Source organism: Ochotona princeps, chromosome 14, assembly GCF_030435755.1.
Source record: "Ochotona princeps isolate mOchPri1 chromosome 14, mOchPri1.hap1, whole genome shotgun sequence".
NCBI classification, from domain to species: Eukaryota; Metazoa; Chordata; class Mammalia; order Lagomorpha; family Ochotonidae; genus Ochotona; species Ochotona princeps.
In genome coordinates, this window is record NC_080845.1 from 36,052,122 (window position 1) to 36,065,997 (window position 13,876).

The following is a 13,876-nucleotide window of genomic DNA, read 5'->3' on the forward strand; positions in this document are numbered from 1 at the left end:
TTTCAAAAAATGCCAAAGAAAATAATCAGAAACCTTTTTTTAAATTCAGAGCTTCACTTTAAGAGTTATGAAATATTGATGATAAAACTGTGAAACCATCCAGCCCTAGTTAATCAATTTAACTTTTATTCTCACTAGCATTGTATTTGTGAAGCAGGTGGTGTTTCCTATTTCATGTGCTTTATTGAGATGATGGAATAAAACAGTGATTTTAAATTACTAAGCCTCTTAGTAGAACTGCTTTTTTCTTGTATCCTTCTGTGACTAAAAGAAATATATATTGATTTAAAATATCAAATATATGTATTTAAATGAAATAAAAGAAGACTCAGACTTCAAGTTGCAGTTGGACATTTGATAATTTCAGCATGTGATAGGTTCTCTCTTCCCAGTGTTCAGGTCAACCATTTCTCTAGGCTAAAACCCAACCCTTTGAAAAGTGCCTGCACTCCAGGTCAGAGGCAGCAGACAATTTAGGTTTGTGTTCCTTAGCTTGTCAGCCTTCCAGAATCATCCAGAAATTTACTGCTCAACACTTGCACCTTGGTAGAATCTATGCTAATGGCATAAACTATAGTATACAAGAATTAGTAATGGTGAATCATTTAAATAAATGTGGGGATTCTTTTTCTTTTACAGGAAGATCCCATATGTGATAATCTTTTTCTGATATTTCTTCTCCCCTTCCTTCTGTCTTGAACTAAAGCAGGCAAATCACTTCTAAAGGTTGTGGAAAAAGACAAGAATGTCAAACTGTCTGGCCTTTTGTTTAAAACTATCACTCTTAAAATTTCCTCTGATTAACTTCCCGATACTGAGACATAAATTCATCCTATCTGTGGACACCTTTGTCTTTGAAATTTCAAATGACCCTGAAGTTCTAGGATAACTAACTTTTCCTTTTTTTTCAAATATCCATAAGTTCCACCAGGCATATTTGAAATGTTGCTTATTCTAACAGATATTAAAAGCATCTACAAAATGAAATAAGACAACAATTAAAACTATTTTCTAAATTGCACTTGCACATCTGTACTTTGAAGTTGGGCCGTTTTTGTTTGAATAGGGGCTAAGACAACCCTGACTGTGGTTGAAAATTTATCCTGGAGAAGGCATTTGACATAGCTGTGAAGCCAACATGTTGGCTGCACGCATTCGGTCTCACAAAGCTTGCCTTCACTCTTCACTCCTGCTTCCTGTTAACATGAACCTGGGAGGCAGTCAATGATGCCTCAAACACTTGCATCTTTCCAATCACTAGATGGAATCCTCAGATCCTGACTTCAGTTTGGAAGGGCCCTCTCTGTTGCTGCAATTAGAGAAATGAAATGGGCTATGTAGAAATGAAACGGGATATAGAGAAATATGCTGTTAAAGATATGTTTCTGTCTCTTTCTCTTTAAAATTAGAAAAAAGTTAAATTAATAAAATAATAGCAATCTCCCTAAAGTCACTGTTATAGCATATTTATCAACTCTCCTGCTGATTAATTACTCTCTGGATTACTGCATGAGGATCACGACTTTAACTTCGACTTTCATTATTTTGTGGGATATAGTCTCTGCTTTAGGTGTGGTTTTTACTGTCTATTCTAAGCATATAGAAAGATGTTTATACCTGACATGCAGTATCTTTTTTGTGTTGGATGCTCATAAATACACTTTTATTGAGTAACTTGTTAATTATTCTAAACATTATACTTTAATGTTTGCGCATCAACCAAATGTTGATAGAATAGTTCCTCATACTCTGCTGTGAATCTTGTGCTAGCACCAATAAAACATATCTATTGCTTCTTGTGAAAGTTATTTTTCTTAAATTTCTCTTCTTACCTCTGAAAAATATGTATTTTTTAAAACTTACTTCTATTTTTATTGGAGAGGCATGTCCCCTTACCCCCGAGAAGGAGACGCAAAGAATTTCCACCTCTTGGTACATTCCCCAGTGGTCTTTATGGATGTAACTGAGCCAATCTTAAGCCAGGGACCAGGAGCTTCTTCCGGGTCTCCCATACCAGGTCAGGGTCCTAAGGCTTTGGGCCATTCTGCACTGCTTTCCCACGGCATAAACAAAGAGTTAGATGGGAAGTGGAGCAGCCAGGACACAAACCAGCATCATATGAGAAATGAGGAGGGTTAGCCAGGAGGAGGATTAACCAGTTGATCCATCATGCCAGCCCCCAAGTATCCATTATATTAATGTATGTCTGCTCTTTCTCTAAGTCATTGTGATGAGAAGAATCTAATGGATCACATGGGTATTCAAGATAATGGCAAATGTCAACAAAATATGATTTAGTACCTAGCATTTTGTTTGAGACAAACCTTAAAAGTTATCACTGTTTTTGTCATAGTGAGCTAGCAATAAAGGATTAAGATCCATTGCTGCAGATTAATGACGTATACAATGAAGACTGGAAAGAGAAATGTAAAATAAGTATTTGATGCATTCTTATGGAAGCCAGGCAATACTTTAATTCCAGAACTTCGTGATATGTTATGCAACCATTCTCACAGTGTCACTGTTTCTTTGTTTAATGCTCTGTTGTTCTGACTTTCAGAATATTTGCTACATTTTAAAAATTAATAAACAAACAAGTAAATTAATAAGTGGATTATACTTTCTTTCAAAGACTAAGAGTTAGAAACATGCAGAAAGCCAGTGCAAGCAGGACTGGAAGTTAAGACGCTGTCCATGGTGCTGATTGTTTCACGTTTGTTCTTGAATTTTGCAATACTTGTATCAGGCCTCAGAAGCTGGGCATGTAAGAGAGGAATTCAATTTTTTTTTTGTTCTTCCTAAATGGTATGTTTGTGTAGTGAACATACAGAAGTGACTAGAAGCAGAAGCCAAGTAGTCATATATCTTGCTTAAATTTTTTTTTCTCTTTTGGAAATCAGGATAGAATTAATTTTAATTTTAAAAAAGTCACAGATAACTGAAGGATATTATCAGATTTTATGTGATTTTTTGTGTGTCTTGTACATTATTTTATTTTGCCAATGATTTTTATTTGTGTTCCATAATTTTCTAGAGAAGATTTTAAAATCTATTAAATGGAAATGGTGCAAAGTAATAACATTTACTAAAATCTAAAGTAGCCAATGAAACAAATTTAATAGTAAGCCAAAACACTGTTGTCTTAAAACTTAGTTTAAGAACTAGATAACATTTTTTGTGGTCATGCATATTTAAGAAAACATTTCAAATGCAAATGCCTTTGTTTTCTTGTTGCAGCAGTCTTTTCCATTATCATAATATGCATTTGAGAGGTGTGATTTTTTGTAGTGCTTCATAATCTGGAGTCAATTTTTGGTGTCTTAGAAGTCCCGGAATAATTTCCAATGCTATATTGTGCATTTGTTAAAGTCATGATAACTTCAATATACTGGTAATACTTTTTAATTGGGATTGTGAAGTGGTAATGAAAATTTCATGGATAATCACTATATAAATACTTATATTGCTCTGAATATTCTTCCATTTTTATTTGTAGGACTTGAAGAGTGCGATGAGAAAGCTGAATCATGAGCTGTGTGCAGTGCTGAAATGTCCAGTGGATTTTTAAACAGAGAAGGTAAATGCTAAATTTATTTTTTAATTACATTTTAGGAATGAAAACAAATGTTGCTTTGTGTCTTAAAAAGTCTATTTCTCACATACCATAACTACAGCTGATTTCTCTTGTATAATCATAAATATCAAATATTTGGTTAAGTCATTCTCATGGTTTTTGACACCTAAGTGACTGGGGAAGTTCCTGGTGTATTGAAAATTCCCCAGTCACTTATTGAAAATGAGTTGTTGAACTTATAAATGCAATAGCATAACATGTTTCTGATATGCTTCAGCTAGTCTTATGTTCTTTGTGTTTGCTTAAAATCATTGTGTTCTTAAGAACAGAATTTTAACTTGTAGAAGGCTATACATATTATATAATGGCTAAATACTTCTTTCTCGTTACCCATGACATAGATAGTGATATGAAAAGTGTATAAGTGTAAATTGAAAGTGGAAGCTGAGTTACCTCTAGGTTTTTGGTAGCTTGACTCTGTGTGATATGTGCAAATTTATTTTCCTAAGGAAGCCTTACTTGTATATATGTCTACTCTTTGTGCACTTTTACCAAGCATTTCAACCAGGTTTATATTTTTTTCAAATGTTAGAAAATGTATCAAGACATTCTTTTGGTTCACAACCGAAAATTGTAAAGAAAGGAATAATAAATCCAGAAGCATTCTGGATGATATAGCTTACTGGGAACCACTCAAAAATATCTTACTGAACTCAGACAAAAGGAGAAGTGCAGTGTGCCTCACTTGTGTCCTCGTGAAAACCAAGTGATAGAACACACAAATGAAATTTTCTTCTGAAAAGAATAGGTTTTTTGATAGGACATATGCATGAGGCAAGCCAGGGGACTCCTAGTAGTTAAGAAGGGATGGTTTTCTGGGTATTTTTCCTCCAGGGGCAAATGATGATTCTAGACACTTCAGTCTCATACGGAGGCTGCATCGAGAGGAAGGTGAGACTCCGTACCCAGCATTACCTAGCCAAACAAAGAAAAAACAAAGAATTAAAAAGAGGGAAAAAAATCCTTGGGTTAATTTAAATTGTCATCTACAACGTGTGGCTTTTCATTCATATTTGACAAGGGTCTCTGTTGTGTTCACTGAAATAGGAAAATTGAGAAAAAATTTGACTATCATGTGAGGAGAATGAGATGAAAATGCTATTTTGTACAACATAAAACCATCAACCACTTACAGGGCTCCTTCAATCCAAAGCAAAACAAAAACAAAAATGAGATTATTTGAAAGCAATGTGAAAAGAAATTATTTCTTTGCAGATTTTTTATTAGAATACTTCTTTATAATTTCTTTAGTCAGTTTAAGTAATCCTGATAAATTAAGCTATTTTTCCTGCTTAATTTATGTGAAGTTCTACAATTTATTTCTGATTGTCAGCCAAAGAATATTATTTTTGGTTGTGTTTTGATTGCAACCTGGGTGGGAGGACTTTTATTGTCAGTATGGATTGTTACACAATTAATATGAAAGTTATAGTTTCTTTTGATAATTAATACTCCATTTCATTGTTATTTAAAAATCAATTTATGTGTGAATATTTCCGAGAATGTTAATTTTAACATAATTTTAAAGTGTAAGATAAGTAGAATGAAATGATAAATCCTATAACCTGTTTATTGTTGCTCTGTTAAACCAACTCATTTTTATTTGTTTACTGACCAGTTTCCTTGTATTCCTGGCTCTATTTTCTTTGTATACATAGTTAATTTTCATCTAAAATAACAAGTGTGATTTGAACTAGGTACACTCCCACAATATGAACTTAATTATTTATCTACTTTTTGATCATTCAGTTTTTCGGACGAGGGGGGAGAAATGATCTTTATTTCTCAAAATGTTAAATCGCGTTTTAAATGAGTCTGTCCATGTTAAAGCCATTTGAAATAATTTATCTAAAGATTTATTTTTATTTGAAAGGCATATTTACAAAAGGAGAAGATCTTCCACCTGCTAGTTCACTCCCCAGTGACCACAAAAACCATAGTTGGTCTAGTCTGAAGCCAGAAATCTGGAATGTCTTCCAGCTCTCCTAAGTGGTTTCAGGGCACAAGGACTTGAGGCATTTTAAGCTACTTTCCCAGGCACTTTAATGGGGAGCTGATCAGAAATGGAGCACCCAGGAATTGGAGCAGCACCCATATTGGGTTCCGGCACCATAGGCCAAAACTTTACCTCCTAAGCTGTTTTGATTGTCCCTTAAATGCTTTTAAAAATCCCCTACTATTAATTCATAGCTAGAAACTTTGTGAATATATAAACTGTTTTATGATTCAACTTTAGAAAATTAGTTCTGTCTGTTGAATGCTGTGCAAGTAGAATAGATATAAACAGTGAAGTGATAAAATAGATTTGCTGTGTGAATTAATGGATTATTCTTAAAACTATAAATTTACCCCATAAATTTAACAGGAAAAATAAAATATATATAGGTTAACTGACCATAACCGACATAAAATGAAGGAATTTGAAGGTTTGAAAAGCTAGGTCTGCCCTATTTGAGAAAGACAAGAATCACAACTGTTAGAGATGGTGATTCTCTGTGACTGTTTTAATTGATGTCTAATAGAAGTGAGAGGATACTTTGTCACTGTGTCTTTGAGGAATGCCTGAGGACATTTGGATGTAACATGATACAATATGGTGAGACTGGAAAGTGAAATGCCATTCTAACTGGGGTAGGGTAAGACCTTTCTTGGGTTTCATTTGCGTTTTCCTGATATAAGAAATTCTGAACCTTTTTTCATGTTTCTGTTGGCCATTTGTATTTTATCCTTTGAAAAATGCCTGTTCATGTCCTTTGCCTATTTCTTTCCTGGATGTTCATTTCATAACTGTTAAGATTTTAATCTTTTACTTATTGCATAATTTTCAAATCTTCTTTTGCATTTTATCCATTGCCTTTTCACTTTGTTGACAGTGTTCCTTGCAGTGCTGAAGTTTCTTATGTTGGTATAATCTCATTTATTTATCTTTGCTTTAGCATTCTGTGCTTCTGTGGTCTTTTCTAAGAAGTCAGCCTATACCTATGGCCTGCGTAGTCCCTCTGATGTTTTCTTCTGGTATTTTCAGGTCATAGATCTTTGATCTATTTAGAATTTATTTTTGTATTAGGTGTAAGGTAAAGGTGTTGTTTCATATTTCTGGGTGTATGGATCCAGTTTCCCCAGACCGTTTGATGAAGAGAGCGTCCTTTCTCTTTGGATTTATTCCAATTCAGTTTTCAAAAATTAGTTGACTGTAGGTGTGTGGGTTCACCAATGGGGTTTCTATTCTGTTCTGTTGATATTCATGCCTGTTTTTGTGCTAGAACCAGGCTGTTTTGATTAAAATGAAAGTGGGCATCTTTGGTTCCAGTCTTAATGAAAATGCTTCCAGTTTTTTTGCATTCAGTATGATGCAGATTGTGGGTGTGCCACATGCTTGCTTGATTTTGTTGAAATAACTTCCTTCTGCCCATAATTTGCTTACAGTGTTTACAATGGAAGGGTATTGTATTTTTAATATGCTTTCTCTGCATCTGCTAAGATAATCATATGGTTTTTATTCATGACTTTTGTTAATGTGACATATGATTGTTACTGACTTTCATATTGAATCTTTCCTGAATCTCTCAGATATATTCTATTTAGTACAGGTGGATGATCTCTTTGTTATGTAGTTGGATTTGATTAATTAGTGTTCTGTTAAAAATTTTGCTGATGTGGGCCTGGCATGAGAGCATAGTGGTTAAAGTCCTTGCCTTGCACGCACCAAGATCCCATATGGGTGCTGGTTCTAATCCTGGCAGCCCTGTTTCCCAACCAGCTCCCTGCTTGTGGCCTGGGAAAGCATTCGAGGATGGCCCAAAGCCTTGGGACCCTGCATCCGTGTGGGAGACCTGAGAGAGCTCGTGGCTTCTGGCTTCAGATTGGCTCAGCTCCAGCCGTTGCTCTCACTTGGGGAGTGAACCATCAGACGTATTATCTTCCTCTCTGTCTCTTGTCCTCTCTGTATATCCACCTTTCCAATAAAAATAAATAAATTTTTAAAAAAATTTTAAAATGTGCATGATGTTTATATCAGGAATGCTTGTTTCTAGCACTGTTTCTTTGTTGTATCTGTTTCTGGTTTTAGAATAAAGATGATAGTGTTTTCATATAAGTACCTTGGAAGGATCCCTCCCTTTCAATTGTTTCAAATGACTTAAGAGTAATTCAGATTGATTATTCTTTTAATATTTAGTGGAACTCAGCAGTGAAACCATCCCTGTAGGATTTTTCTTTCTTGGGAGGATCTCATTACTAATTCATTCTGCATTTGGTTATTGGTCTACATAGGTTTTTATTTTTTTTTTTGTCCTTCATGACTCAATATTTTTAAGTCGCATATGTCCATGTCTATTCCAAACACTCAGGAATTCCTGAGCTTCTGAAGTCAGACTCAGTAATTTCCCAATGACTTAGCTACTGTCTACACACACATTGGTTCTAGGAAGATGCAGTTTTCCTTGCTGCAAGCAACATGCCCCCTCATCACAGGGATACGTGTACCCACCTGACCCCATTGACTCATCTGCCTGTGCTCAACATCAGTAGGGACTTCTAGGCTTTCTCCCAGACAAGATTGCCTGTGTAACTTTGGATTCTGTAGACGCCTCTCACCTCATTCTTGGGAGATAATCTCCCCACATACTTGAATCACTTTTGGTGTTCTATAAGCTGTTGCCTACTTGTGTATCATTGGCACTCTATGGAGTCTTTACTCTAGACTTTTTGCTGAAAACTTCTCTTCAGCCATCTTCCAGGAATGCAAATTCTCCCTTTTTTTTTTTTTTGGTTAATTTCCCATGACCATAATCTGTGCATCTTTCTCCTAGTCAGCTACTTGGGAATCTACCTGTGTATGTATTTGAAAATCGGTGTGCTAGAGACAAAAGAGAGACAGAAAGATCTTAGATCTTCTGGTTCACTCCCCAAATGGGTGTAAGAGGTGGAACTGTGTCTGGCCACAGTGAAGAGCCCCAAAAGTCCATCAGCTCTGTGTATTGACAAGGCAGTCCTAACACTTAGGTGGGCTTTCCTTTCTTCCTCAGATATTTGGGTGCGGGATAGAGTCTGGGATGCTTCAGTTCCTATTGAGCTTCCTGCATATTTACCTGAAAATATGCAAAACAGCACAAAATGGCCCTACTTTTGTGGCACCTGCATTCATAAGCAAGATCTGGATGATCTTCCTGATAGTAAAACTTGGAGGCCTGAGAAGCTACATTGAAGGTTATCAGGAACAGCCTAACTATAGATGTGACACTTTAAGCTTAGTACTGGAAGATAAGGTTAATATCTTCAATACCTGTGTAGTAGTTACAGGGAGAGAGAAGTATTTGTAGGACATAATGAAAGTCTCATCCCCACTAAGAAAGGACATGTCACTAGAGATTTCAGGATGCTATAGAATGGCAGCCCAGTGAAGCCTGTGCGTGTAGGCATGACTGTTCTGCTCCTTTCAGTCTGTAAGGTGAGGATCCTCCTGTCTGGAGGACGCCAAACATCTTTCATCCACACTTTCTCCTTTCCATCTTAAATCCAAATGACTGAGGGTTTTCTCTCTAGGTCACTCTTTCTGATGTATAGTTTCCTTGAAGGAATACAACTTCATTAATTTAAAATCTGCAGCTTAGACTCAAATTTAGAATGGGTAATAGAGCCGCTAAAAGCTTCTAATCTAGACTCTTCTTGGAGGCCAGTTAGACTCAGTTCTTCATGTTAGCCTTTAGGCCCCCAAGTTTGCTTAGGAATAGACTGGAACTTTGCTGTTTGATGTCGTTGCTGCTTACAAACAACTCCCTAGTAGTAGCACAAACAGGAGAATGGTGATTTGAACAAGATTTCCAGATTTTTTCGATTTTCCTATTATAAGTCTCCCTGAATTCTAATAGGTACTAACGTGGCATTATTATATTGTTTTAATTATTTTCCTCACAAATTTATCCTGCACCAAGACAACTTAGTAAGCTATTACAAACACTTTTAGGAATGGAACACAATATGCTCTATTAATACAAATATTTCCTTTCTTGTTATCCAGTAACTTATATTACCTACTAATTTTAGCAATCTTGATCCTTGTGAATATTATGGTCTTATTAGTCTCAGTAAAGAATTAAATTCTCAATCTTCCTTATGGTTTCCAATTCAGGTATAAACTCAAGTTCATTGTTTCAGAAATATTTATTTTTTAAAATTAATTTGTTCTGCACATTTCAAGAATTAAATTACACTGCATTGGGTTTATATTTGCTGGTTGCAATTCCTACCAAACATAAGGAATAACTTGCCCGAATGCAAGCATGTGTCTGCTAGCTCAAAATAAGTTTGAAATAAATGCAGATGGCTACCTTTTGATCTGACAGATATTTCCTGACCTATATTTAGTTTCTTATCATACTTGCTATGGAGGATGATAGCAAAAAAGTAGATTTTCTATAAATTTTCACAGTGCTACTCTTAACTTGCAACTTTAGTTAATATTTCAGATTTGTTCGTTTTTTTTTCAACAAAGAGAATATTTAAAGATTAATTTATATAAATGGCAGAATGGAAAACACAGACACAAAGTTGATTTGGAGAGAGTTCTCCCATCTGCTGGTTCAATTCCCAAATGATGGCAGTAACCCAAGTTTGGTCAAAGTCATGAGGCTGGGACGTATTTCAGATCTCCCAAATGAGGGACAGGGGCTTCACTACTTGAACTGCTGCTTGCTAACCTTGTAAACGTCCAAGGATTTATATTATTAGGAAATAGAAATCAGCATATACCAATCAGTGTCTTAACTAGTACACCAAACAACCACCAAGAAAAGCTTATTTTTGAGCATTCAGATTGTTGGGAATCATAATGGTCTTTGTCACTCAATCAGAAGTTTCAGTAGTGATAGATCTTTGTGGTAATAGGGGAAATCACTTTGTGTCAGCATTCACTTAACAGTTGTAACTTTTGCCATATGTCAGACACTTTTAAGCATTTTGCATGTTTAGGTAGTTAATCCCCACGATACTCCAGCAAAATTAACACAATCATTATAACCATTCTTCTGATGAAGACATAGGACTCAGGAAATCAAGTGACCTGTTGGAGATTGTACTGCTAATAAGTGTAGTATGTTACATAGAAAGATGTATTTGACAATGAGGGCCAGAAACTAAAGAATATTTTTTAAGCACACACAGGCATCAATGACAGTTGATGTGGTCATAGCAAAATAAAAATTGCTCATTCCTGAACTCTCTCAAAAATGTTCATTACTTGACAGGTTGCCATAATGAGGAATAGCTTTAATAATTAATAATTAATTGCTGATGATAATTTAAAAAAATTTTTTAAAAAGATTTTATTTTTTTGAAAGGCAGATTTTACAGAGAAGGAGAGACAGAAGAAGGTCTTCCATTCACTGTTTCACTCCTCAGAGAGCTGGAGGCCAGAGCTGAGTGGATCAGAAGCTGGGAACCAAGAGTTCCTTTAAGTCTCCTATGTGGGTGTAGGGTTCCAAGGCATTGGGCCATTGTTTGCCACTTTCCAAGGCCATAAGCAGAGAACTGGATTTGAAATGGAGCAGCGAGGATGTGCTGCACCACAGGGCAGCGGATTAACTTGATGTGCTAACACACACTCCAAATGAGAACATTTAAGTCTATGAAGAAAACTGAGGAAAAATGATTTAAAAAGTAAATTCTGTCACTTGGAGACTAAATAATTTTGCCAACCAGGCTAATTTTTTCTTAACAATGAGATATGGGGAAGATTAATGCCATGTCTATGGTGAACATACTTGGATTGGGTTTCCCTCTAAAATCTGATTACATTCTGCCCTACTGTTATGAGACACCTAACATCCTTACAAATTTTTTATGATTCTGAGTGTGTGCTCTACATGTAATTTGCAATAGCATTAACAAAGTTCAAGAGCTGATTAATTCACCAATCACCTGTCAGAGTCTGTGGTCCTTTCCTGCTTCACTGTTAAGATCCCTGTGGGAAAATCAGTATTCTGAAACTGTCATTTCCATTATGCTGTGTGTGGTGTTACAGCACAGTACTAAGTTATGCTGCTTGTTCATGGAAAATATGCCATCCTCATGAGTGCCTTGATGACTTTGTTAAAAATACCTCCTGCCACCCCTGCTCCCTGTTCTCGTGAATACTTTAGCTTCGCGCTATAGCATGATTATCAAGATGCTGAATATTAAAAGAAGGAAAAACAGTATCCATTCTATTGCATCTTTATTATTATTATTTTCCATGCTAAGAAATAATAGGTAGAGGAATTTCCGCCCTCCCACTCCCCTTCCTTCCTCCCGGGTTTCCTCTCCCATCATGCCCACCCCTTCTGTATTATTATAGTATTATAGTTCATTATTAAGACTTACAAGTTTAACATTCTGATATTTAAATGTATCATGGCATTGTAGCGTACCACTGCATCTTCACTAAAGTTTTTGTTTTATACTTAAAGCATTTAATCTCATTTGGCTTTTTAGAAGATTGGTTTAAATCCATGTTCTCAGATTTGATCCCTTTTGAAGATTTCCTTGTTTGAAATATTCCAAAATTGGGGCATTATATGAACAATAGAAATATTCATGGCTATTGAATATTTCATGGGGTTACAAAATTACAATCAGGTAACATGCTTTTAAAAATACTTTAAGGAAAATAAAGCATAGGTTAGAAAGAAATAATGCTTGTAGAATCACAGTTTCCGCCTGATTAATGTCTATCTTAACAATTGCATGGTTGGATTTTTTTGCTAGAACCTTGCAACTCAGTTGTTTAATACAACTCTCACTTGATTACCTCTCACATGGGCATGTGGTTTGAGCAGACTGTGTCTAGAATGGTTTTAGCAAAACTTGCTCATAAATATGTGTGGTTAGCTACAGGTAGACTAGGGCTGACAAGTCTAGTATAACTTTACTAACTTGTAATTTTCTGATAGACTGTCAGGGGTGTTAGGGCCTAGAGTTTGCGATGATCCAGTGAGTTACGATGGGCATGTTCACACAATGGATAGCCGTATTACATGAAAAAAGAGGAGAAAGGCTTGGAATTGTTTGAGACCAATGTTAGAACTGACCCCACATTGCTTTTGCTTAATTTGTTCAGACAAAGGAGGTCACAAGTCCAACCCACAACAACTGGATTAATATATAGACTCTACTTCATCATAGTGGTAACCATAGAGTACTACTGCAGGAGTTAGATATTGACAAAGAGGAATAAAGAATTGGGTCTTTTTACTTGGCTGAATTTAACTGTCATCCAGACCTGAACTGAACTTAGTTTTTACACAGATATCAATCCAAACTAGTTCACCAATCACAACTGTTCTCAACCTGATACTATAACAGCATCTGAAATGTGATACAAGAAATTCATCCAAATTATTTTGTGTGATGCCATCTGCTGCTCATGTATAGTTTATATTGGCTATTGAAATAAATGAAAAAAAACTTTGAAAATTATTTGATGTTAGAATGGAAATATATGGAGTCTTCAAAATATTCTTTTAAAAATATTTATTTTATTTTTATTGGAAAAGCAGATTTACAGAGAGAAGGAGAGACAGAAACAGATGCAAGGCAAGGATTTTAGCCACTACGCTATTGCACTGCGTTCTGTGTATTAATTTTTCATCTCTTCCCCCCCCCCCCAAAGAAAGGTAAAAGTAGAGAAATTTTAGGGTCACATTATTCCTTTAGTGTCCTATAAGCTAATTTTCCTTTGTGATAATGGCATCAATATTTCTGAGGAATATAGATCGTCTCTCTCAGGATGTCTCTGAGGTCTCATAATTAAATAATCTGTGGCCTTTTTCTTGGACCGTTTCAAATATAATCTTTTCCTTGCATTGTACAATAAATCCTGTGCAGTCTACTTTTCTAATTACTTGTGGTTTAATTTTAAACCATGGGTAGTTTGATAGTTTCTGATCTCCGTGTCTTTAATTTGTTATGTTTCTCTTTGTTGGTGAATGTTATGCCTTGAAATCTCTGACTTTTCCCTTAGTCAGATAATTTTTAGAATATTTTCTATTTGCTTATTCCTTGGAAAGGCAAAAGCACACAACTGGAGAAAGAAGCAGAAGGCAATGATCGTCCATACAAAGGTTCACCCCCATAAGGCCACAACAGTGAGGGTAGTTCACTTGAAACCAGGAGGTAAGAAGAGCATCAGGGATTCTCCTACCAGTGACAGTGGCCCACATTCTTGGGCCATCCTCCATTTTCTTCCCAGGGAGATTAACAAGGAAT

The 13,876-nt window shown here is 35.7% G+C and overlaps 1 non-coding gene across 1 annotated transcript in view; it reads left to right on the forward strand.

Moving 5' to 3' along the window:
• Positions 1–3,495: 3,495 nt before the first annotated feature.
• Positions 3,496–13,876, forward strand: part of LOC101525019 (uncharacterized) — a 286,890-nt gene continuing 276,509 nt past the window's right edge. Inside the window, exon 1 of the transcript XR_009246636.1 lies at positions 3,496–3,577. This is a non-coding gene — a transcript (uncharacterized LOC101525019). The remainder of the gene's footprint in view (positions 3,578–13,876) is intronic.